The following is a 23,953-nucleotide window of genomic DNA, read 5'->3' on the forward strand; positions in this document are numbered from 1 at the left end:
GTTTTCCTACAAGCCTCGGTGTGCACAGAGCTGGGCTCCAGGGCTTCGCTGATTTCAGTGGTAGACCTGACCTTAACAGCTTGGAATGACCCTTCTTGAAGGTGCCTGTTATCTGTAAAGCTCCTGGCATTTTGTGGGCACTCATTTCAACTCAACTTGATGTAGCAATAGATATCAAATCAACTGAGCTTCAGTTAAAAATCTCTACAGTGGTTCTGGACCACTTATAAAACAAAGCCCCCTTGTGAATATTGTTTTCTTGATGGAAAATTATCAGCAGAGCCACTTTTAGCAACCAGGAGATGACAACTGGGAGGTGTTAATAATCCTTGCTCTGTAAGGAACAGAACTGTGACTATTATTGAAAAGAGAGAAGGGACTTTTCTCTCCCACCACAGGACTCTGTCTTAATGCCATTGTTGACTCTAGCTCTAGATGAAGTTTAAGTCAGAACCACGTAAGCATAGAATCTTAGGGTTGTAAGGGGTCTTAAGGGGCATCTTATCCAGCATTCCATCCAATGCTTGAATTTCTTCCATAATATCCCCCAACTGATTGTCACTCTTTGCTGAAGCATTTCCAACACTGTAAGGGGCATTTCTCCTCTGAACATGTCTGAAAGATGAGGGCCTTCCTTGTTTCACTGCCATACAATGAACAGAAATGTCTTACTCTAACTTCAACGTAATAATTCCCGTTCCACCTGGTGGGCTCCCAGAGAGCTGATCTAATTCTTCTTCTACAAAATAGTACTTTTAATAGTTTGTGATACCCATCCTGTCTCCTTTTCTCCCAGCTAAACAATCCCAGCTCCTCTAACTGAGACAGGTTGGGAACTGGGACCTGGGCTGCTTTGCTGCAGTGCTTGCACCTGGACAAACATCTCCTTGAGCAACAGGGTACTGCACATGCCCCCTGCACACAGCACCACCAAGGCGGTGGGAAAACCACCTAAGCGAACCCTCCAGCCTGACCCCTGGACCCACCCCTACCCTCGCCCCATATAAGGAACCAGCTCATTTCCCCCCGCCGCCCACCCCGCCGCAGTGAGCAAGCAAAGGAGACTGTTACTTGTTTTCCTTCCCTCCTGCTGCAGCAGGAGCCCCAGTAAAACCTTGCCTTAATTTCTGGTCTGGCCTCATCAATTTGTATTGATTAAGGAGGCCAAGAACCTAGGTCGGTAACAGACCCTGTTTCGCTCCCAGTAACCTGTTTTTGTTCCCAGCTCCTCAGAGGTGGCAGTTGTGTTTGGTCTTTTTGTATCTTGTTGTTCATAATTTGCCCCAACAGTGCAAGCATGCAGTTATTTTTAGTCCCTTATAGTTTCTTTGTATTCTGTTGCTTGAGGAGATGTTTGTCCAGGGGCAAGCACTGCAGCAAAGGGTCCCAGGTCCCAGGTCCCAGCCTGTCTCATAACCACCCTTAATAGGACATGAAGTCAGGTCACCATCTTTCCTTGTGGTCATGTCACAGACTGTATACATTTCAGTATTTATTCATTTGACAGATATTTATTGAGTGCCTACAGTATGCCAAGAACTCTCCCAATATATTCACATCCTCTCATGTGAAGCCAAGAACTAAAAATCATGCTACAGATGTGATTTACAGCTCTACAGACAGACTACAAAAACTTGGTCATTTAGTACATTTCTGGATGAGTTTCTTCCAGAATATCATTTCCCATTAGACCAGAAGCCATACTTCTATTATTATAACTGAAGACTGAAGCAGTTTTATCTTATTTCTATTTTTGGTTGTTGTTGTTTTTAGACAGCAATAATGGCGGTCATTGTGGCAACAATTCCAAAATCTCCATGGCTTAACCCTTTAATGGTTTTCTTTTGCTCACTTTTCGGGTGATATGAGGTCACAGGTCAGAAGGCAAGGGCAGAGGAGGGGCTCTGCTCCACAGAGTCTTTCATGGACCCAGAATTTGGCATCTCCTAGTGTAACAGAAAAGAACAAACCTGACTCCATATTGGATCTATTCATCTTTTTTTTTTTTAACTTTTTTTCTTATATTGGCGTATAGCTGATTAACAATGTTGTAATAGTTTCAGGTGCACAGCAAATCAACTCAGCCATACATATACATGGATCTATTCCTTTAGCTCTAACCCTTGTGCTCTGTTGTCTGTGCTTAGTCATGCTGGCTCTGCACCTTTGTAAAAGAATGTTGCCTAGAGTCTGAGATATACAGCCTATTCTCAAGCCCATTCTCAAGGCTCTGACCTTTCAAGGTATATAGAGATAAAAAGTTGCAGAAACAGAGAATAACACTTGTTCTCTTGTTGGAAGTTTACAGGAACACTGTGACCAGACGTGTGGACAGCTGCGAGAACAAAGGATTCCTACACCAACAAGTTTGAAACAACCAGCAACACCCCCTCCCCTTTTAGTAGAAAATAAGCCTGAATTCTAACTCGGGTGAGATGGTTCTCTGGGACACTAGTCCACCATCTTCTTGGTCTGCTGGCTTTCCAAATAAAGTCGCTATTCCTTGCCCCAACACTTTGTCTCTCAATTTCTTGGCCTGTCTTGTGGTGAGCATTATGAGCTTGGACTCAGTAACACTAGGGCCTCAGAGGGCCCCACTGGATGAAAAGGGAAAAGAGAAATTGTGGAGAAGGCTTAGTGCTCTTAACTATCTTGGCCCACAGGGGAAGCACATCTTTTCCTCATGTCCTATTGGCAAAAACCCATCACTAGGGAGGTTGGGAAATGTAGTCTAGATGGGTGCCCAGGAAAAAGAAGTTGAATTACGTTGATTACAGTAGCATCCACACAGCTTTTTAGGCAGCTGTCACTCACCATGGCCTTATAGCAAATTCACTGCCCATTTAAACCCTAAATGTCTTACAAAAAGCCACATGAATTGTACTGTCCTAAATTTGTATAGTGGGTTTATTAAACTCAAGAGTAGATATGTTTGTTAAATTTTTGTCTGATTCAATTCAGACCATTTGTTCTGTATAGTTTATAATCTTTATTTTCACAAGTTTTATTTACTATCACTTCCATGTTCATATCATCTTATCATCTGTACATTTCATAAAATTGCTGTTATATCCTCATCAAAGACATTAATTGAACAGTTAAACTATTTGGGGCAGAGGGCGGAGCACTATGGCACAGTATTGGCACTCCCTTGGAAGGTAACAGAAATGAGCATCCTTTGTATTTATCAGCCTTCCAGTGATGAAGCCATATATATAGTCATCCTGCTAAAATGCACATCTCTACATTATTCCCTTGTTTGAAGTCCATCATTCATTTATTGAATGAACAGTTATCTATTAACCTTTACTGTAGGCCAAGTACCTTGCTAAGCTTTTGACACATTTATCTTTAATACTCACAACTACCTATGAAGTAGTTATGTTCACCTTACAGATAAAGGAACTTAAACTTAGTGAGGTAAAGAAATCCACTCAAGCCACATAGTTTGGAGTCAGAATTTAAATCCTGATGTCTTCCTCCAAAGTGTTCTTTGACATGTACTTCACTACCTCTTCTCTGCTATCCTCCCTCTCGGGGCCCTATGGGCATGGGGTCGGGAAGGGAGGATAACTTCAACAGCACATGTCACCATTATCCTCTAGGAACCACTGTTATGTTCATTATCACTTATTATTTTCCCAAGATCAAACGTCAAATAACCAAACCATGGAATTCTGCATATCCAGTAGATCTCACTGCTGGCCTTTTCTCTGGATATACTTTGACTCTTTTGGCCACTCCTGCTCTTTGAAATACCCTCTTTTCTCAGCTTTAGTGATACCTCACTCTCCCGATTTCCTTCTCTCTCTCTAGCCATTCCTTCTTTTTTACTTCTCCTCTACTTAGCATAAATGTTCTTGGTCCTTAAAGTTGGAATCCAGGCCCGCATCTTCTCTTCTATGCCTGTGGTTATGTCACCACATACATGCAGATAAATCCAAATGTGCATATGCCATTTTAGACTTTCCTCTGAGCTCCAGACCCAAATATCCAGCTACTTCTTTGATGCACCACACTCAACAGTCCAAAAAGAGACATAAGCTTCCCTGGTGAACCTGGTTTTCTTCCAGGGGTCTCTTAGCTCACTGAACAGTACCCCTATGTGCACCAGAATCTGAGAAACACCTCTCTGCCCATCACCATCCTGTCATTTTTGCCTCATAATTATCTTTTTTTATATATAAATTGATTTATTTTATTTATTTATTTTTGGCTGCATTGGGTCTTCGTTGCTGCTCGCGGACGTTTTCTAGTTGCGGCAAGCAGGGGCTACTCTTCGTTGTGGTGTGCTGGCTTCTCATTGCAGTGGCTTCTCTTGTTGCGGAGCACAGGCTCTAGGTGTGTGGGCTTCAGTCGTTGTGGCTCACGGGCTCTAGAGCACAGGCTCAGTAGTTATGGCGCATGGGCTTAGTTGCTCCGAGGCATGTGGGATCTTCCTGGACCAGGGCTCGAACCCATGTCCCCTGCATTGGCAGGCGGATTCCTAACCACCGTACCACCAGGGAAGCCCCGTCTCGTAATTATCTTTACATTCATTCACTCTCTCTGTCCCTGCCACTTCCACCCCAATCCAGCCCTTCTATGCTATGTCTCCTGAAACAGCTTGCTGGCTGGCCTGCCAGCATCCATCCTGACAACCCATGCTCTACGCTGCAACCAGAGTGATCTCACCCAAACTTAAATCTACTTACAGCCTCCTCTGCTTTAAACTCTTCAATGGTTCCCCATTCTTCCCTGACCCCTAGCCATCTTTTCTCAACCCCCCTTAAATGCCACACTCCCTCCTGCCACAAGACATTTGCACATGTCATTTCTTTTGCCTGAAGTACCCTTTCCCAAGACCATCCCACTCCCTTACCAGAAATAAGTCACATTCCTGCCTCACCTCAGGGCAACCACTTCCCAGGGAAGACTAGGTCAATCTCCCTGTCATATGCTCACACTTACATACTGTTCTCCTTTTTTTATTTTTTAATCAGGGTTGTCATTTTACATTTATTCTGGTGATTCTTTGATTAACGCCTGTCTTCCCCACCAGACTGTAAGCTCCACAGGGGCAAAGTTGGTACCTCCTTGTACCCCCATTGTATTCCCATTGCCTAATAGAGTGCCTAGCACATTTCTGTTGAATAAATGAATGACCCAACGCATGCTCTAACTCTAATCATTTGACTTCCAGGAAACTGTCCTGATTTAATGAAAATAAAATATTTACTTCATTATTAAATTTTGTCTTCACGAGAATTCATTACGGGTTAGGCAGGAGCCAACATTTCACCTAACCGGTAGCCGCATATTCATCCGTGTGCACAGAATTTGCCATATTAGTGCACAGCACATGGTGCAACATAAACTCCAATGCTGGAATGTTTTCCAGTCATGAGCTATTAATAATTTAACAAAATTAATTCAAAACACTTCACTCAACAGTGAAACAGAGATGAGGAGGAAAGGATGTGTGCGCTGGTCTTCCAGGGTTGAATTAAATATGGCAAAACAAGTAAAAGGAAAAAGCCACTGACTCTTGTTTAAAGTGAATGTCCCTGTTTAGAATTTAATACAATTTTTATGTTTTTCTAAAGATATTAAAGAACAAACATCAGAGATAAATAAAAAGCTTTGCTTACACAGGTGAATGATTTAATGTGGTAATAGTCATTTGTCAGGACTCAGAAAAGGAAAGAAAAATGGAAGGGATTTTGTTTCTCCAGCATGAAGCAGTAATCAAGTCAAAGAAAAGCTTTCAGTAATTATTATTATTAGGAGTCATCATTAGGAGTAAAAAGTGAGACAGACAATCCACAGAGCATAGAATTAGCTCCTACCCAGAGGATGCTACAATTTTCACTAGAACAGCGTGGGGAAGCAGGAGACATTTATTAGGTGAGCCAGTAATGGAGCAAAGTTTCCCACTTGAAATTTTACTTTGGATAGGGAAACCAGCTGAATTTTCTACCCTAAACACCAAGCGTGAAAAGGAGAAAGATGGTGGACAAGCTGCCATAATCATTATTCAGAAGACAGGGAGGGGAAGGCGAAAGCAGATATGCAGCCAACAAAATGTAACTCTGGTCAACAAGAAACGCTGGTACGCAGACCAGCGGTCCCCAAACATTAGAGCAACACAATCACATGAGGGCCTGTTAAAATGCAATGACTGGGACCCACCCCCAGAATTTCCTACTGGGTAGGTCTAGGGATGAAACTGAGTCCCCCTAAAACTGAGTTCTTCTGCCAAGTTTATGATCCAAAACTTTACTCCATTTCTTTTCCTGAACCTGTTCCTCTCAAGATTGAGGGGTATCAAAGAAAAGGGGGGATCAAAACCATATACATGCCCCTGTTTCCCTGTCTTTTGAAGTAAAAGGTTTTTGCTTTAGTCTTCCAGGCCTCCCTTGGGCCTCAAATGGCTGACTCAAGAGTTAATGATTAGTACAACTGTTTTTCTCATGCTGTAAACACTGCAAAATAAATGTTTTTGATATATATTTTTAAAAAGAGTTAATGATTAGGAAATGCGAAGATGGAGAAACAAAGAATAGGTGTTAGATCTGGAAACTGGAAACAATTTAGACTATAAATCCACCGCATGGCAGAATCACCAAGCTCCCAGTTCCCGGGAAGATACAAAGGCCTGACACACGTTCCTAAGTCGTTGTTACAGGAAACAGACCCCCACCAGATGGAAACTGCTGACTGCAAGCACATAGACCCTAGGCCGGTTGAAACCAGAAGGTTGACGATGCTTGAAACTTCACCTTGATGCCAGCGAATCCAAGGATTGTGCACGAGCTGATCACACACCCTGCAGCCCCCCTCCCTCACACTGCCTTTAAAACCCCGTGCCTGAAAGCCATCAGGAATTTCAGGTCTTTTGAGCATGACCTGTCTGTTCTCCTTGCTTGGCACCCTGCAATATACGCTGTACTTTCCTTCACCACAACCCGGTTTCAGTAGACACTGAGAAGGGGGAATAAATATCTCCATTTTACAATGACGAAACTGAGGCTGGGGCATTAGGTGACTGGCCAGCTCAATGAGTGGAAAATTCAGTCTAATTCTAAAGCCCAGTCATCTTAACTGCTACTCTGCACAGTCTTCTCAGCAGTGGACCCAAATTTAAGAACCTCTCTTCAAACTAGGGCACTATCACAAATAAGTCATCACTGACCTTCCCCTGCCCACCCCCCAAAATTTAAAAAAAAATCACTAAACTGACTTTCAAAGTCTATAGCAGCAGTAAGCCCCCAGACACACCAAAAGGTGTTTATGGTTAAACGTTATTGGTGCTGCAATAATGCACTGTGAAAGGATAATTAACAATATTGCAGACAGCATCTGAATGGATGTACCAGGCCCTAAGGGAGAGAGAAATGGAATAAGAGAATGGAAGGCTCCAACGGAATTGCATTAGGAACTGAGAAGTGTGGATCTTACCACGAATGAGTAATAGAGAAGACCACCAGGGAGCCATCAAGGGTCCTGGAGAGACAATGGGGACAGACAAAATAGAAAGGAGTTAGAAATCAGAGATCAGGACATGAAGAACACTGCCAAGGTGAAACAATGACCTACACAGGAGCCAGGGGACAAGCAGCAGGGTGGTTGTAGAGGGGCTTCTATGTCATATAAATGAATTCCCACCCACAGTTACCCCCATTGCCCTCCAAAGAAACCTATAACCTAGAGAAAAGGGAGCAGTCAGGAGAACGGCTTTGGAGTGTAACAGATGGTGCATGGGTGACATTGGTTACAATACCCCTCTATACCTCAATTACTCATCTGTTTAATGGAACTGATAATTCCTACCTCAAAGGGTTGCAAGAATTAAATGAGATGACATATGTAACATAGGCACTTAGTGCCTGGGGCATCATACTAGTTCAGAAGATTCTGGCTCTTTTATTATTATTGCTATTGTTGCTTGATTATTATCATCATTAATATCATCATCCTCGAGGGAAGAACAATTATTTTTAAAGGCAAAATATAATTGCCTAAATCATCTTCAATGAAAAGTTCATGGGTATTCCTCTTATTAGTCAAAAGCTTGGCAGTTTGGGTCGTGCAGTTTCTAATGACACAGGTGTTCCTGATAGAATTAGCAAAAAAGTAAAATAAAATAAAGCAGCATTTGGTGCCCTACTTTTCTCCAGTACCGTTTACATGTTCTCCTAATTAAATTTTTGAGTCAACTCCGTTCCACAGCCATGCTGGGTTTGCTCAGATGCACTGCAGAATGATTCACAGCCTCGATATAAACTTCTCCGCTCTGAATGCCAAATTCCTTGCTGTAGGTGCGATACCAGAATCCATTTATTATTTCACCCTCGCTTAATTAATTCTGCTGCCAGCTACCTGTTGATGATGGAGTTCTGTTGACAATGCTGAACAAAGTTTTAATCCAAAGAGTTTTAATAACGTGTTTACTGCTGGGTGGTCTGCCACTTTTGATTAAACTTCATGAGGATTTATAACCATCATTCCCCCTACATGTCTGTAACCTTTAAGGGATGTCTGATAAAAAGCAAAGGTCGTGGGTTCCAAAAGCCCTTGTTCTAATAAATATGTTAGACAGCTGATCCTGAACATGTAGCTGTTTCTCATCCTTCCTCCACCCTTCCCTCTCTTACTTTTTACAGTGATCCCCAACAAGAATAAAAATTAACACAAATAGAATTAATGGTTTAATTTTGCAAGAGAAAGAGAGTTTACGATGTCTCACTGGGGAAAGGGGCTTCTGTCTTTGCTGATGACCCAAACATGTCTGCCAAGGAGAAATACGGTGTCCAGTCTCCCATTGAACTGCCACAGGAATGGATTGGCCGTGGCTTCTGGCTTGACAGGTGCAATAAATATTAATTAGTGTGCTTGGCTATAGAGGGAGTAATGATATACACTGCTCCTCTGAAGCGTTAAATTGTAGTGTTAGTCTTGATAATGCCTCATCTTCTCCATCACGGCAGGAAAACAGTTTGAGTTACACGCGTCCCCGTATAGGCAAAGGAATAAAGGTTTATCTGTTGTCCGGAATTACAGGTGCGAAAAGTGGGGCTTAAGACTGATCCTGAGTTAGGCACTAGGCGTTCCCTGTGTGAATGTTGTATTCTTTTTTTAAATCAGCGTTTCAGGTGGCAAGAACCAATTTCTAAAATGTTTGCTGTTAAGTGATAAAACTGAAACATTTTGCTATTGTCGATATTTGATTACGTTGGAAATGGATTTGAAAACTCCTTGTCTAAAACAACTGCCACAAATATGCATTAGATATTAGAGAAACTGTGTTTATTAGATAATGGGGAAGTTGATAGGTTTATGATGTTGGACTGAATGATTAGGATGTTCCTGAGTGTGAAGAAGTATTTATAACAGCCTGGGAACTAGAGATTGCTGTATTTGGGAACTAACGATAAAACTGCTCTTAAAATTCAGCTCTGATCAGAAACAAAAAAACCAGGCGAGGAAGCCGTGATAAGCAAATTAACATTAGCACTGATTCTAGGCTTGCAACAAAACACATTTTTGAAATGGGTATGTTTAGTTGTTTACACCTGAAGTTACAGCAAAACAACAGCATTTCACCAAGAAAAGAGGCTCTAATTAAATACTGATATTTTCCAAATCCTTAATTATAACGGCTTACAGTTCTGTCTAAGGGCTTCTCTAGGAGCTAATTTGCTGGAATATTACCATTTACACTTTTTCATTTGTTGAAGATCTTGCTCCCTCATGAATTGCCTTTTTTTAGTTTGTTGTTACTTCCTTTGGCATTCTCTTTCTGGGAATGTTTCCTACCCCCTGTATAGGAAAGACTAGCAAGAAATTTGGCAAAAAAAGTTTCATTCTGGGTGGAATTCTTTCTCCTCCCACATGGCTCAAATGTGTAGATACCTGTTTCTGTACTGCAGCTGCAAAGAAATGGTTTTGGGCAATGCGAATGCATGCTTGTTTCTTATTCTCTCCTGGAGCCCTGGGTTCTAGCAGCATATCCCCAAGCAAGCATTTCTGGAGCTACAGTGAGCACAGGAAAGCAGCACCCAATGGGCACTGAAATATTAACTAATGATGAGTCACCCTGAATCAGCAGGTGCCTGAGGACTGGGTCCAGATCATCTCTGCAAAGTACGCCCACCGGGCAATCTCCCATGCGGAGATTGGACACAGGCGGCTCCAGTCAGTGGGACATGCTGTTCCCCTATTCCCTCTTCCTCTACAACATCTCCACCTGCTTTCCCAGAGAGAAGCAGAGTCCATCTTCTCCCCAGGCCCTTGGAAAAGGTTTGTCTGCCCTCTGCAGGTGGTCTCCACAGCTATAGTCCTCTATATTTCCTGCCAAGATCCTAAAGCACAGAGATCACTGTGTATAGGCAGCTGATAGGAAGTAGGGACAAATATGGGAATGGTCACCTCTTGTCCCCAGCATGGAGACAGATCCTAGAACTTTGTCCTGGGAAGGGTGGCCCAAGAGGAGAACAGGGAGGCCAATGGGATAAGAGCAGGGCATATTCTCTAGCATCAAGTAATAATGTGCCCCTTTACAGTCCCCTGGACTAGAAGATTCTGTCCAGCTGTTATGAAACAATTCATAGAAATGGCCAAGATTCTGTCAATAACATACAGATAATTAATGAGATCCTTGAAGAACATTAGGATGCAGATGCTACGGCGCTGTTATTAAACACTGCCTTACTCGTGTGTGCTTGCTATCTACTTTGAAAATTTCCGAAGCTCAGTCCCCTCAACCAAAATCAAGGTACGTATATCCAAAGGCAAACCAGGAGATCGTATTCAGGAACAAATTGGTCCCATGAAAATTAAAATTCCACCAACTAAATATTGAGAAAAGCACATAAAAAATTGAGCAAGCTTTGATCCTTTCCTTTGAGCTCCAGTGATTCTTTAAAACTCTCTTTCACACGTAAGGTGCCATATTTACTCTAGTCCTGCGCTATGACCTAATGATTGGAATTACCAAGCTCCTCCTAGGCATGGTTAAGAGACTCAAACAGAAAAACGACTAGTTAGATGCAATTATGCTTTTGCCCATAAAAACAGAAAATATCCTGTTGAAACCTCTAAAAATATATACCTTAAAAGCAAGTCTAAGTGGGGGGGTGGGGTTTAAATAAAAATGCTAATGAATTTGGAACAAGACAGATCTGCGTTTAAATATGGACTCATCAGGAGATTTTTGGTCTTGGGTAAGTCACTTGAGCCTCAGTTTCCTCATCTGTAAATTGAGTATAGTGGTACTTCTCTCAAAGGGCCACTAGGAGGATCAAATGAGATTATGTTTACAATGTTTGGCAGAGTGCTTAGCACTAATAAATAGATACTATATATAGTAGTTACATGATAATAGTTATCACTATAATTACTGCCATTAAATTAAATTCCAAAATCTTCACCATGACCATAAGTCCCTACATCATTAGATTCCTCTCTATAGTCATCATACCTTGTGGTAGGCAGAATTACGGCTATCAGGAAGACTCCATGCCCCAATCCCCAATCTGAGACTGTGAATCTGATGAGATATCACTCCCATGAATATGTTACAGTGAATATGTTTAAGCGACTAATCAATTGACTTTAAAATAGAGTATCATAGATTATCCAGGTGGGTCCAATAAAATCGCATGCACCCTTAAAAGCAAAGACGGGCAAGGTAGAGAAGTGAAATCTGAGAAGGACTTAACCTGCTGTTGTTGGCTTGAGAATGGAAGGAGCCACATGGATAGTGTGAAAAAGAAATGAATTCTGCCAACCACCAGTGAGGCCCCGCGAGCCCCAGATGAGAACTGCATCCTAACTGACAGCTTGATTTCAGCCTTGGGAGACCCCAAGCAGAGAACTCAGCTGTACCTAGACTTCTGACCCACAGAAGCTGTTAGATAATAAATGGATGTTGTTTTAGGCCCCTAAGTTTATGGTCATTTGTTATGGCAATGATAGAAAACTACTACAGCTGTCTACCCCATACCATAACAAACAGTTTTTGAACATACCATGATCTTTCTACCTCAGGGCCTTTGCACAGGCTGATTCCTCTATCATCTCTTTCCCCAACTCCTCACCCAGCTAACACCTTTTGTTCATATTTTGTGTCAGGTCAAATTTCACTTCTTCATAGAAGCAGTCTTTGAAATTCTTATCGAAAGTGGGTCCCCCCCCATTTCTACTCTCTTTGAAGACCCTATTGGTCTCTTTCCCAATCTTTGTCAGAGTTTGTAATTATTTTGTTTGTCTTTTTTCTTGTTTATTTTTCCCTACTTGACTGTAAATGCTGCACATACCATGATTCAATAAATAGTTGTTGAATGAACATGGGTTAATGCTTTACCTCACTTGATCTTTATGAATCACGTCTACTTCCATGATGAAGTATTATTATTCCCATTTCCATGAGTACTATTATTATCCCCATTTTATAGATGAGGAACCTGAAAAGTAAAGAGATTGAGTAATGGTCCCAAGATCACACAGCCCCTAAGTGATTGATACCAAGCATGACCCCAAAGTTAGTGTTCTCAATCTCTGAACTTTTATATCCCTCTGATGTTAAGTTCTATAGGTAGGAAAATATAACATCAGAGCGAGCCAACAGATTTTATGCTCCTAAATTCAGATATTTGGGGCTATCTAAGATGTAACACACCCTTACATTTAAAACTTCATGCCACAGCAGTTGAGATGTGGTCTCTGTATCTGTGTCAGGGCCGCCAAAACAAGTGAGAGGCTTAAAACAACAGAAATTATTATCTCACGGTTCTGGAGGCTAGAAGTCTGAAATCAAGGTATCGGCAGGGCCATGCTCCCTCTGAAACCTGTAGGAGAGCATCTTTCCTTGCCTCCTCTTAGATTCTGGTGGCTTGCTGCAATCCCTGGTGTTCCTCGGGCTGTAGATGCATCACTCCAATCTCAGCCTCTGTCTTCACACGGTGTGCTCCGCTTGTGTGTCTGTGTCCAAATTTCCCCTTTTTATAAGGACACCAGTCATACTGGATCTAAGGTCCACCCCACTACAGTATGACCTCATCATTACTTAGCTAATGACATCTGCAATCACCCTATTTCCAAATAAGGTTTCATTCTCAGTTACCGAAGGTTAGGATATCAACATATGAATTTGGGAGCCACAATTCCACCCCTAACAATCTTCAGACAACAATATGTGATTTTGATGTTTATGTCCATGCAGGTCCTGCTCCTCTCTCTGCTGACGTGTGGCTCCTCGTTACCCAGGTAGACCACAGCGGCTAAGGTCAGAGGCTGCTGCTGCTGCCACGGTGGCTGCAACAGGAGGGAGCAATCAGAGAAAAGGCTTGTTTGTGAAAGCCAAGCTCTGTCGCCTCATTACTTTCTCTCCCACTTCCTGCTTCCTCCTTGCTCTCTGCTCAGGCTCTTGGGTGGTCATTTATGGGAAAGCACGTGATAGGCATGCATCACTGCCAAAGTGTGATCACTGTCTTGGACATTTGATTTTGCAAATGAGAGTTTTACAAAAGCATCTGCAGAAATCTGGTTGGCTCCTTTCTTGACGGCTCTAACTGGAGACAAAAATAGAAACATGTACAGCAACCACCAAAATTAATGGTGCCAGATTATCAAAACACTAAATACCTGCTCCTAACTCTGCAGCCAGTCACGACTCATATATGTTTTATTGTACTAGCAAGAGACCACGGGACAGCTTGAAGTGTGACTTTGAGGTCACTGAATACAGGGAATTCTCCAACTGTTTCACAGCTACCACTAGGTATGTGTGCAGAGCCTGCATATTTGCAGGGGGGAAAAAAATCCGTGTTTTAAAATTAGCCAGTCAAAATTTTCCAATAATAGAAAAATGTGAGATGAAACCTTTGAAATATGCCTTAGGGCATCTACCATATATTGGATATATTGGGACTGGAACAAAGGACCTCTGGCTTTTAGGAAAATATATGTTGTGTTTCTTGAGCTGTTTGTTCACACTCGTCTCAGGCTTCCCTATAGCCCATGGCTACCAAAAGGAAAGCAGTAAGGGAAAAACACTGTCATATCTGAACCACACTGCTGTTCCTGGAGTCCTGGCATTTCTGGTTCACGTGTTCCAAAATAATAATTAGATATTTAAAAATTGGTATGGCTTGGACAAACTGGCAAAGAGAACAGACTCTGCCCTTTGCAATACAGGGACAGGCATTAACCTGTTAGTGCCTAGATGTTGGAGGAGGTCTGAGGGGTCCAGAAGAAGGATCAGGGTGGCCAGGGTAACAAGGGACACTCCAGGGACACAGGATCATATTTACCAACTGATCAATTGTATCTGTGTGAACCAGGTAAAGACCAACTCTGTGCAAATTTATACCACAAAACTCTCCTTGAATGTAACTATCTGTAGACACACTACCATGAAGGATATTGGTAGGTTTTTTCTTTGGGGTACATTGTGAGTTCTCCCAGCTGTCCCTTGCTACAGCTCCCCAAGGTCCTATTAAGCCACTGAGCTGTGGCCTTGTTTTACCTGGGCCTTAACCTTCCATGTGAGGAGGGTCTCGCTGAGTCAGAGGAGTCCCTATGTCACTAGCTGGTTAGCCCCCACTCGCAAAAGGTGATATATTCCCAGGCATTTCCAACACAAGTTGCAGCAATTTTACAGGAAGCACTACGTTTACAAGAAACAAATATATTCAAAGATATTCATACAAACAGATTTTCTCCTCAGAAATAGATGACACTTGCTTAAAACATAGCTTCAGATGCCCTCCAGGTAATTTCCCATTTTACCCTGTGACACAGCTGTCACAGGTCAAAACAGAATAATGGCTAATTCCTATAGTAAAAAAAAGAATTAGAAAATCCATAAACTGTTTCTCTTAAGCTTAAAGGAAGCAAACTGATAGCCATGAGGATAATTCATATTCTTGAACTAGTTGTCAACAATTGAAGCTCAAATTTCACATTTAAGTAAAATTTGAATTTCCAGTTTGGCTTTAAAAATTGGATGATCTGGCCACCCTGGACCCACCTTCCCACATCACAGCAGAGTCAGGAGGGGCCACTGGGCCAGCCCCAAGTCACCACAATGCCCACCTTCTTGTCTTATTTCTGTTACCTGTCTGACCTCTCTGGGCACTTGATTATGTCTGTCTATTGCCAAGGCAAATTTCTTTCTGCAAGGAAAGGCCTCTGTATTGATTAAAAGTTTTCAGGACATTAACCTGGATTTTCTTAGTCTTGGTACTGCCTGTGAAATTCAATACTCAAACTATCCCGAAACATCCTGAATTGCTATTCAAGTCAGATGCATTTACTTAAATAAGCAATTAGCCTTGGCAATAAAGCCTGAAAAGAAATGAAGTGCATGAATCTGCTACTTGTTCTTCCCTAGATGATGCCATTAGTCAGTGTGCAAGTGCGTAGCAAATATTGTGCCAATTCTGGTACCAAGAAGATTGAAGATAGGAATGTCTAATGTTTCAGAAACTTCAAAGGGGCAGAAGGTGGGGTTGGCTGAGAAATGGTAAGTGAATCTACTAAATGTCTGCGTGAATACAACACTCTACTAGGCAGGCTGTGGGCTTGGGAGGAGGGGTAGAGGCTGAGACAATGGACCCTAAAATTACATGGTGTATGTATTATATATATGAATAGTGAATATATAATGTGTATATTATATATGTGAATATGAATATACACATATAGCACCTATATATTCATATATATATACACACACACACACACACACACACACACGCGCACATACACACACACACACGACATACTTGCCACTGGTTGGGAAATCAAAATAACCATAAAATACATCTGTAAATCAATGACTGGTATTTAAGGTACAAGTATAACTTAAATATTTTAGAGCCTAAATATTTTATAAATCAGAAAAACAAAGTCACTGTGTTATCTAAAGTCTCTTCATAGAAGATTCATAGACTGTCAAATATATGCACAGACATGATGAAAAAGATTCAAAAATATATAGTCGTTTTTACCTCTCTGCATGGAAACTAGTGTTGCCTGTCGAGTTTTCTCTGTGAAAGTTGACTTGGGTTTGTCAAGAGGGAAAAGATGGTTCAATTAAAAGGCCATACATATTTTACCATTGTCTACAGTAAAGCGAAAAGGAAGGCTTTGTAGAAATCACTCACATGCTCTCATCTCCCTCCTTTTCTCTAAATCCCAGTACTTTCCCTGCCCTGGGAGGCATCTTTTCCATATCCAAGATCCAGCACATGTCCTCCCCTTGGGAAGTCTCAAACCATAACCTGGAGCTGAGGTGACTGACTGCTCCTTCTCTTGGAGAAAAGGTACTTAATCTCCAAATATAAGGCTTGAAAGGAAATAACTTTAAAGACTAAAAACACTTTTCTTTCACAATTAAGCAAGACTAGACTGAAACAGAAGCTCTTGCTAAATTTGAATGGCCATAAAAACACATTTGACTCAATTGTTTTGTAATAGATTAGGGACAGGTGAGTTGATGTACATTTACATTCCTTAGGTTAATAAATATTTCTTGAGAACCTACTGTGTGCTAGGTTATGTGCTAGATGCTAGGGATATAAAAAATACAGCCCTTGACTTAAAAGGACCCACTCCAGTAGAAGAATCAGACATAATGAATGCTATAATAATAGTATGTACAAAGTGCTATGGGAGTATTTCAGAAAGAGGCATAGTGGATTTATCAGGTAGCTATTGCTGCATGACAAAGCACCCCAAACTTGGACTCCAAACACCAACCATTAATAATTTCTCACATGTCTAAGGGTCCACTGAATGATTCTGCTGATCTCAGCTTGGCTCAATTATGCATCTGCATGGGTCATGACTTGGCTCTGTTTCACGTGCCTCATTTCCAATGAGAACTCCCTGTACATCAGAGAAAAAAATGAAGAGGATCAAAGGGGAGAAAAAAAGCTTTTCTAAGCCTCTGCTGGAGTCAAGTTTTTACTGTTTCATTAGCCAGAGCAAGTCACATGAACAAGCCTAGTGTCAGTTTGACAGGGAAAGGGTATTCCAGGTATAAGAGGAACAGATGTATAGTTTCTCCCCTGCAAAGGAGAGACTGGAAGAAAGAGAGGAACTGGAAGCTAGGGAACCAATTAGGAGCTGCTGCAGGTGCACAAACAAAAAATAAATATCAATAAAATAAGTACTTGAGCCAAGGTGGCAGCAGCAGAGAAGACAAGAAGGGGAGAGATTGAGAGGCATCGTGAGAGCAGAATCTACGAGAATGAATGGATATAGGAGCTGGGCAAGAGAGAAGACTCAAATGTGCACTGAAGTATGTACGATGGATATGAGCTGATGACAGTGCTAGTAACAGGTCATAAAAGAGAAGCAAGTTTGGGGACAAGGATGAGCTCTGTTTTTGTCATGTTGATTTAGAAGTACCTGCAATAGTATTGAGATCTAGTAGTCTACCATATAAAGAAGAAAATTTTCAAAGATTAATGAGCACTGCTGAGGGCAGTTGTGATAAATTGGAAAGAGCCACAAATGTGGAGCTAGAACTGCTGGAATCCCAGTTCTTCCCTTTATTAATTGTGTAAAAATATGAGGATAGAGCAGAGAAGAAAATGTGGAAACACGGGGGTTACCAATTGTTCATTTACTGATATGTTTTAAATCCTTGTCTTGCTTTCACTCTAGTGCTGCCTCTTCCCTCAGCCTACATCCCCTGTTCATTTTTAAAAACCAGCCATGCCTACAGAATTCTTCACAAGAAAAAAAAAATCCGTGCATCCAGAGGGACATGCATTTCACCTACAGTTTTTGTAAACCATTTGGGACTTTTTTTTAATATCAGTGAGTTCTGTTCATATAAGCTACTGCTGTAATTTTTTTCTTTAAAACTTTAAGTTACTGTAATTTAAAAAGTAACAGCTGTTTTGCATTTATATTGACTTATTTTTGCATTATTATTATTTCATCAGGAAAAACTTGACTCAAATAAATTTTAGATATGATTTCCAAAAGGTTACTGAGTTTATAAATGTGATTTGATTGGATTTGGTTGCTAAAAAGTTTTCCAGTGAAACATATGTGCAATTTTATGTTGAAAGTGTATGGAAAAGTAGAGGGTCATTATACCAAAACTGACTGCGCAGATCATCTTCAGGAGTGTATCTACTACAAAAATTCAAGTCAACTCTGGAGTGAAGAGAGCGCAGAATGACTAAGAAGTCTTTGAAATAACCAAGTCTATAGTCAGGCCAATCATGTTCCTGGATGGGGCTGAATTTAAGCTCAGTTTGAAGGAACAGAGAGTTGTAGGTTGAATGAGAGGGAGAAGACAATGCAGGACTGGCAAGGAAGATGGTCCATTATGCATTTGCAACTGGAATAAAGACTTGAGTTGAAGGCAGAATCCTGAGACCATTGAAAGCCCCCTGAACTACGTATGAAGATCAGACACATTTGCTTGGCCTTCATGGCCTTCCTAGGCCTGCCCCACTCCTCTCCAAGCTTCTCTACTCCAGTTAGATGGGTCCACCTCAACATCCTAGCAGTCCACCATACTTCAGAACTATCAGCCTAGATTGAGAATATGGTTCTCAGCGCTGGCTATGCATTAGTGTCACCTGTGAAATTTTGTCAGCCTTGCTCTTTGTTTTTATTGTATCTATCCTTCCTCTCCAAAAGAAGAAGGGCAGATATATTAAATTCCTTGGCATCAGAGTCTAGGTCTAATGCAAGTTTGTGGAGACAATGGTGAAGAAAGTTGACATTTGTTTTGAGGGTGATTTTAATGAGTCTGATATTGATTGACACCTCCCTACAGAAACATGATACCTAGGTCACAAAGAGATATACACATTTGTCCTCCTGGTGGCAGATTAATGACTTTTTGAAAGCTGCCATCTTCAAGAGGCTGCATGAAGTATCATAGCAAGAGACCACTGAAGAATAAAAGTCAGCAATTCTCTCCCAATCTTTCAGCATCTTGCAGATAGGCCGGCTTGGTCTGTAAGTCAGTTACATTCACAAAAGAGGCTTTAGGCTTCTGTTTTCCTCCTTTTAAAAGGTCTAGTATGAGAAGCTCTTGTAAGCAGGGCAAAACAGCCCAAGTTTGGTTGCCAAATAGTCTGCATGTAGGTGCGAGGTGTTTATAGGAGTTGTTTGGAACACAGGCTGCAAAGGTGAGTGCAAGGACAGATCCTCCCACTGGATGGAGGGTGTTCTTGAAGGTTCCCCACTCCACCCTCAGGTTCACTGATGCCTAGAAGGACTCACAAAACTCAGAAAAGCTGTTATATTCACGGTCATGGTTAACTACAGAGAAAGGATACAGATTTAAATCAGCAGAGGGACAGGACACAAACCTCCAGCTACCCTTTCCCAGTGGACTTATATGGAGAGCACTTAATTCTCCCAGAAACAATGTGTGACAACACATTAGAGTACTGCCAACCAGGGAAGCCTTACTGTTCAAGGTCTGATCGGGGGTCAGCCACGTAGGCATGGATCACCCTTGTGGCTGACCTTTGCTTCTCAGCCTCCAGGAGTTCCAGAGGTCAAACTGATACCACGTGGTCCCAGACCCCCACCATAAATCACAACATGAGTATAAACCATCTGGTATGGTTCAAGGCCACAGGTAAACAATGACACTCTTGTCAGGTATCCTATTCCAAGGTCTCAGAGGTTATCTCTCAGGACCCAGTCAAGGGCCTTGACCTTTCTTTGGAATGTGCAGGGTTTGAACATTCCAGGCCTGCTGAGTCAAACCTTTGCAGCACCGAAGGGGAACTACTCGGGTTGTACTCTCAGGGCTGTCCACTGGAAAACCCTGCTTGTCTTTCCAGGAAGGGAAGGAAGCGCTGCTCTGGGACCCCACATTCCTTGTTCTTACAGCAAAGGCCGAAACCGAAGTCTGATCATACATATCTTTGAAGTCTCGATTTTAGGTCTATAAAGCACAATACTTCGCAATCTCACATATAACAGAAGAGCACAATGTATATGCTAAAAAACAAGAATGAAAACTCAAGTCTTTCAACATTTTCTATGCTAGTTAACCTTCTGCTAAACATTTTGAAAAGTCAAGAAATAGTCTTTAGCCTTGAAATAGTCTTTGGCTTTCAGTATTTTCTTTCCCTCTTCCATATACTTGGTATCAGATATTTTTTAAATATGTATTTTATAGAAAAATCCAGTATTGAAGTTCTGAGAGACCTGCAAGTCAAAACATCTTCATACACTCCTCCTAAAGAGAGACTTATATAATGTATACAAGACAACCCTCTCCCTCAGATTATCCCACCTGTGAAATCTCTCACTTGTTCTTTTTTAACACAAAACTCTGAAGACCTTTATCTTTCTTTTTGCTGCCTACTTTAAAGTACTTGCAAATTAAATCTATGCTCTTTGATCCATGTTGATTTCTTAGTGTCTGTATTTAATACTTTTCACCAAAGGGCAAAGGCAGCTTCCAGATACGCTAAGAATCCTATCTTTTTATGGGTTGAGAGGAAAACAAGCTGCAACACTCAGAGAACTGAACAAAGATCAGAAGTTTGCATTGAACCTGAGACTCTCCCACACCATACCCAGGCCCATGCCAAATGTGTACAGGTGTACACCACAGGAACAGATGAACAAATGTGATCCTAAGAGCGCTCAGGGTGCGCCTGAGCCCATAACGCACCTCTCCCAAAGCGGACTTGTGCATCTGTTATGAACTTGAAATATCTGTTTACTTGCCAGCAAAAACCTACTTAAATTGCTAACCTTGTACTCTCTTGTGTCTTACGATTTTAAAAAGAAAGAAAGAAAAAAATGATAAGATGTCATGAGAGGGGTGTCACGGTGTGCTCAATGTGAAGGGAGTACAGAGCACAATAGAAGAGGCACAAGATTTGAGGTGTCCCAATGTTTGGAATATTATAGTGATTAGATTTCCATTCTTTTGTGCTGGGAATGCATTGTTACTTGGGAGGAATGCTGAACTGTAAAGGTTATTTAATGTGGCTTTTATAATAAGGTTTGTTGAGGGCAAAAAATGTTTATTTGGAAAATAAATATGGGAAGGTTGTTCCCCACTCCAGACCCTGGATATTTTCAAAGATAGTCTCTTTATGTGGTCCTTATCCTCCTTCTCAGTGATACCCTCGATTCTTGCTCCTCTCCCTACTTCACAGTCTCCTAAACCTGATTTTTTCCCTATAAACTTCTCCAATTTTTTATTCACTTGACAAACGGTGTTAGTGCCCAATTACTGCTTGGCCCCATGGAGCTTAAATTCAAGTGGGGCAAAACAGATAATTAACATAATGTGTATGCAAATTAAGTATGTTAGAAGGTGCTGAGTGCTACGGAGAAAAGTAAACAAGGTGAAGGGGATATGAAAGTGCCAGAGGGTCTAACCAAAACTCTCCTGTGTTCCTTCTGTTTTCCTTATACTTCTCAGCTGTCCTAATACACTGATTCTGCTTGATTTGCTACTGGGAGAAAGCAAATTCTTTTTCTTTCTGTCTTGTTTCCTGCTAGGATGTACAACGTGCCAATAATAACTAATATTTGAATGGAGCCTTCATAATTATTATTTCTTTTAATCCTCTAAACAATCTATTTGAAGAAAACAAGCCTCAGAAAAGTGAATAACTTGGTTAAGGTCAAAAAGCTACTAGATAACAAATAGGAATCTTGAACCCAGGTTCTCTGAAACCAAGTTGCATGGATTTTGTATACATGGTCACTCTCATTGTTTGACTCCCAAAAGAAAAACTAAAGGTATGAATAACAGGACAAGTGGAGGAGAGACTGCCTCAGGTAAAATGGCAAAAGAATCATTCATGAAGGCAATAGGTAAATGGTCTTGGTGGATACTATGGGTGCTCAAGCAATCATTCAACAAATGTTTATTGAGCACCTATTACGTGCTAGGTGCTAAGAGTCATCATCTGCATATAAGATATGTTAGATTTAAATCAATATGCAGTGTCAGGCTGAGGCATAAATGTTTTAAATGAGAACTTAAATATTAATAAATGTCTCATGGGTCTATTAACTTTAATAGGGGTCTAGAAAAAAAGTTACTAATATATGGAGAAGAAGAAGAAGAAATAAAGGACATAGGAAGTGCAAATAAACTAAATTTAGACCTGAGGGCAGAATTAAGTGTTAAATCAGAGAGTGCTCCCATTACCTTAATCTAAGTTCAGTAGGGCGAAGTCAGGCTATAGCATTAATCACTGTAAATTCCTTTTGAAAAACCTTAAAGAGAGACGTTGTGGGAAAGAGCTATGGTGTAACAGACCAAGCACAAGACTTAAGACTTTTCACTCCTGACTCTGTCGTTTAGCAGTTTTATGACCTTTATCTATAAAATGAAGTTAATAACCCTTACCCAGCAGGGTTGGGATTGCATAAGGTCACACATATAAACATGGCACCAAGTGAGAATATTTGTCTGAGCAACTGCAGGGACAGAAATGTAACTCCAAAGGTTATTTATTGGCTTGCTGGGGCTTTAGGTGTGTCTAGAGGCAAGAACTCAACTGCTGTCACCAGGAACCCAGCTCTCTCTATCTCTTGGCTATGCTCTCATTTGTGCTAACTTTATCCTCAGGTTGGTGCTTCCCTTGAGGGAACAAAATGGCGGCTGGCAGCTCTAGACTCAATTCTTCCCAGTTACAGAGCTTTTTCACCATGATTCTACCCAAACCCTTAATAGTGCCCTCGTTGGCCTGGATTGGGCCATGGGGCCACTTCTAAACCAATCATTAGGGACAAGACAATTCACTGCTCTGATTTGCCTGGCTTGGGTCATATGCCTTGCTTTGCAGCCAGAGATAAAGTCAGCCCCAACTGACCTACAAACACTGAAGGAGAGAAGGATGATGTCCCAGAGGAACCAAGAATGCTGTTGTGAGAACGGGGAATACAATATGACCAAAACAAATTAAATCCACCAGTATAGAGGTTCAATTAGTATTTGCTGCTTCTGGATCAGTTGCATTTGGGTATCATGTCTCTGGATAGAACAAAAATAGAATACAGAACCCAGCCCCTGTGCTAATCATGTTTTCTAAATAATGTTTCTTCTACAAGAAAATGTAATAATAAAAATAATGCTGTTTTCTCTGAGCACAGAGAGCCCACTCAAATAGTCTTGTGCTTCAGAAAAAAAATTCATTGCTATGAAAAATGCATTTCTTGCTTGGCTCATGAGCTGGGAAGAGAATATTGAAATATTAATATTTAGTGCATGCACCTAGGAATGACCCTGTATACATAAATATGCGTTAGCATCTCCATTTATACCTACATCAAGGAAAAAATTAAATTATGATATGCTGTGAAGAAATGAAATGAAACACCGGACATATATTAAACTTAAAGAATAGAAATGAACCCACAACACGAGAAAATTTGGAATCTCACATACTCTGCTTTCCTTAATATGGCTCTCTGTGTTTTCTTGTCTGTTTCTATTGACTAGTTGCAAACTTGGTGATATATAAAATTAACAGCTTTTTACCTTTCGATTTGCCTAAAGAACTTGATAAAGCAGGCCTCTCGCATCTTAAAATACAGTATGTTTTTCTTTCTACCACCCTATTTCTCCCTTTCTTCACAGCCACAATTTTAGATGAGGCAGTCTACACTACCTGTTTCTACTTTCTCAGCCCTGCCCCCACTCACACAAAGCTCATGAAAACCTGGTTTCTGTCTCTTACACATAGAAACTGCCCTCACTAATGAGCTTTTTCCAAGTCCAACAGATCCTTTCCCATCCTTACTTTATTTAATGTGTCTATAACATTCTCTCTTCTGGAAACTCTCCTTCCTCGATTTCCATTTCACCAACCTCTCCTAATTTTCTGTCTACTTCTTTGGGTGCTCCCTTTCAGTCACCCTCACAGCACCCTTTCCTCCATGTGTCTTTTAAATATGATTTTCCTGGGTTGGTTCTTACTCTTACATAATCTCCCCTAATCCT

The 23,953-nt window shown here is 41.2% G+C and overlaps 1 protein-coding gene across 1 annotated transcript in view; it reads right to left on the reverse strand.

Moving 5' to 3' along the window:
* Positions 1–23,953, reverse strand: part of LOC309608942 (uncharacterized protein) — a 574,070-nt gene that overhangs the window by 226,637 nt on the left and 323,480 nt on the right. Inside the window, exon 5 of the mRNA XM_082349690.1 lies at positions 1,853–16,875. The gene's annotated coding sequence lies outside the window, so the exon portion shown is untranslated. The remainder of the gene's footprint in view (positions 1–1,852; positions 16,876–23,953) is intronic.

This window comes from Balaenoptera borealis (assembly GCF_965194805.1).
Source record: "Balaenoptera borealis genome assembly, chromosome: 13".
Taxonomy (NCBI): Eukaryota; Metazoa; Chordata; class Mammalia; order Artiodactyla; family Balaenopteridae; genus Balaenoptera; species Balaenoptera borealis.